The sequence below is a fragment of the Mus pahari genome, chromosome 7 (assembly GCF_900095145.1).
Source record: "Mus pahari chromosome 7, PAHARI_EIJ_v1.1, whole genome shotgun sequence".
NCBI lineage: Eukaryota > Metazoa > Chordata > Mammalia > Rodentia > Muridae > Mus > Mus pahari.
The window spans coordinates 51,665,667-51,669,200 of record NC_034596.1 but is presented as its reverse complement, the minus strand read 5'-3'; positions in this window follow the sequence as shown (position 1 = coordinate 51,669,200).

Genomic DNA, 3,534 nt, shown 5'->3' with positions numbered 1-3,534 from the left:
TGAGGGAGTGAATTGCTTTTTCATTTTCATTTTCCTTTCTCTCTCCTCCCCTCCCTCCCTCCCTTTTAATATTCACTCTCACCCTACTGGCTTAGTTAGGGTTTTTCTATTTCTTCCACAAAACACCATGACCAAAAAAAGCAAGCTGGGGAAGAAAGGGTTTCTTTGGCTTACACTTTCAGATCATAGTCGGTCATTGTAGGGAGTCAGGANAGGAACGTGAGCAGGGCCTGGGGCAGGAGCTGATGCAGAGGCCGTGAAGGAGTGCTGCTTACTGGCTTGCTTCGCATGGCTTGCTTGCTCATGGAACCCAGGGATGGCTCACTGATCACTAATTGAGAAAGTGCCTTACATGCAGATCTCACGGAGGCCTTTGTTCAACTGAGGTCCCTTCCTTTCTGATGTCTGATGTCTGACCCACAGACCCAGCCATTACATCTAGCTGGACTCTCTGGCCAGAACTAGCCAGGTGGCAGGACCAGAAGAGAATGAAGGGATAATTGATTTACAAGGTAGTGGGAAGTAGCCAAAGCTTTGGGCCTAGGCATTTACTCACAAACAACTCACTTTCAGAGTTGTTCTTCTGCTGTGACTAGCTGCATCACCAGAGCCCTTCCCAGCCTGGGAAACAGTTCACCAAAGAGAGCCAGGAACCCAGAGTGAGTGCACACCGCACCGCGCACTGCGCAGCCTCAGGCCGCTGTGGAGAAGGCTGGAGAGTGTCACCTGCAGGCTCAGTGGATCCACACCTCTGCTGCTATGCTCTCAGAGGCTCCTTTGCAGCTTGCTTCTCTGAGGGTGACCCTCAGCAGCCCTTACTGTTCACTCCTTGGAGGGTAGGTTGGGGTGGGGCTAGTGGAGCTGGTCAGTTTCAGGGACTTCCTGAAGCTATTTTGAGTCCTGTTGCTTCCACCTTAAGAAGTTCCCATTGTGTGGAGAAAGGGGACCACCACAGTGTACTGTACGAGTGTGCCATTCGCAGTTACCCGTGAAGTCCAAGAGAAGGGTTTGAGATGCCCTGGAAATGGGAGTCGTGGGCTGTTGTGGGATGCCTAAAGTGGATTCTGATGGTCCACTCTGGTTCTCTGCAAGAGTGGTACAGGCTCTTGGCCAATGGGCCCTCTCTGTGCCCCCACCCCACCCCCAAATAAATGACTTTGTTTGCAGACAGCAGCCATAGCTCGTTAAAACCAAGCTGCTGGAGACAGCCTCGCTCCGGTTTCTGCACGGTGCTCCACTTGACCCAGCTTTCCAGCCTCACTGCCCAAGTAAGTCCGCCAAAGCTCGGCAAGCATGGGGCAGCATGGCGAACAAGAAGGCCTAGCCCTTCTTCCCCCTTCCCTCTGCCGTGCTGAAACACCCTTCGATTACATCCCTGAAGCTAGTCGCCAAGGTTATTTGGTCACTTCCTCCTCCAGTGGCTGACTATCAAGGCCCAGCTACCAAAGTTCAAGTTCAGCAATTAAAAGCCCTCCTTTTGACTACCCCAATTGATGTGTCCAATCAAGTTGAAGCACCTCATTTTAACTTGGGCTTTCCCATTTTACCTTATAAACTGCCATTTTCCAGTGGGTCAAGTCTGTCTCCACTCTGTCCAGAAGGAGTCTTTTGGTGGTCCCCCTCCCTCGACTCTCACTCCATCCCCCCACCTCGACATATATCCCTCTCCTGTGGGGCCATGGGTGTGTGGGAAAAGAGAATTCGAGAGAGTGCCTGCATCCTGCCAGAGTTCCGGTGCTCTGGGCAGGCGGTCGCTGGAGGATTGCCGGACCCTTTCCACTCGGCCCCGGGTGGGCATCTGGCTGTGTTAAGCCACTGCTCTCACACGCCGCCGGTTGGTGAACAATGGGCAGCCCCAGGTACCAGGTTCTCAGTCTCCAGCATCCCAGGCTGGATAGGTGGAGGAGCTACCAACAGAATAGGGACCCCCTGGCGGCACTTGGCCCTGGAGATAAGGGAAGAGAGGGCAGGGGGAGAGTAGGGCGCTGGGTGGTTCCCACGAGGGCAAGAGTCCTTAGTCCAGTCCTTGGCTGCAGTGTAGGAAGGCCTTCTTTCTGGAGGTTAGACGTGGCTCTTTAGGAGAAAGCCTACCACCTAGTTCAAGCACGGCCACGGCGAGCCTTCATGATCAGAGACAGTCTATGGTTTTAGAGCTTTATTGTAGAAAGGCAGGGAGAAAGAGAGAAGGTAGAAAGAGAGAGACTGGCCATGGACACATGGAGAGAAGGGGGAAGAGAGAGAGAGAAGAAAGGCTAGAGAGTAAGAGAGGTGAAAGCTTAGAAAGCCAAGCAGCCCCTCTTATGGTGGGCTGGGCTATCTTGCTGTTGCTAGGTAACTGTGGGGTGGAGTCTAGCCAGAATGCCTGAAGCTTGGGACTTTGTCCAAGTGACTGATAGCCACCTGCCTCTCCTGTGGGGGTGGTAACTTTGACAGGAGTCAGGGGGTCAGGAGACATGAAAGTAGGTGGAAATTACCGGGGTCCCACCGGGGTTCAAGACCTCAGCTCGACTGGAGACCAGGCTGTCTGATGCCTGTTGCCCCACACTCTCCCTTGTCCTCTATCTCCTGTCTGTTATTGCCCGCCTTTTGTCCCTCTGGGTCGAATAAGTCTCCTTTGTGCTGAAAACTTGACTCTTGGGGTGTCTGTCCCTCCAGCAAATCTGGGGTGTGTGTGTGTCTGTCCCTCTTCACCTTCACTGCCAAAAACTTAACTCCTCCCCACCCCACTGAGTTCCTATGGTGTTGAGAACTCAGTTTCATGTCCTGGGGCCCCCCAACCAGGTAGGTAAAGGCTGCCTCTGGGCTTAGAACCCTGCATGCTTCTGCCAACTGCTAGTGCCACCTCTTCCTAGACTGCCAGGATGAGCAAACATGTACGCCTCAAAGGAGTGAATCCAGAGTGGGTGGTGTGTGTCCGGGAACTAGCAGAGAGCAGTCAATGACCTGCTCGACCCGCACAAAGCTCTCCTCAGTATGCCCCAGACAGAGCGATGTTTGTCCGTACATTCATTCATTCTTCCTTTGGTTTCCATTAACTACACCTAATGCTGTGCATGTGCATGTGCTATACAGCAAGAGGGTCCAGGTCAGAGGCTAGCTTCTGGGACCTGGTTCTCTCCCCCAACCCCAGGGCTCTGGGAATCAAACCAAGGCTTTCAGGCTTGATGGCAGGGAACTTTACCCAGTGAGCCACCCGGCTTGCTGCTCCAAACCCTTCTGGGGTGGGGGTGGGGTGTAACATCTATGTAGGCCCTGGCTGGTCTGAAACTTCTTATGTAGACTACGTTGGCATGGGACTCAGAGGTCCCTGCCACAGCTGGGGTTACAGGCAGGCACCACACCTGCCCTCCCTTGGTTTCAGAGGCAGGCATTCGCCTCTGGGGCTTGCCTAGCCTTAGACGCTGTGGTGGCTATTCCTAGTTGTCAACTTGACTATATTTGAAATGAACTACAATCCAGAATTGGAAGGCTCACCAGTGAACCTATCTGGAGACTGGGAGATAGAAGTTTCTGATCTGGATCTTGGTATGGAGA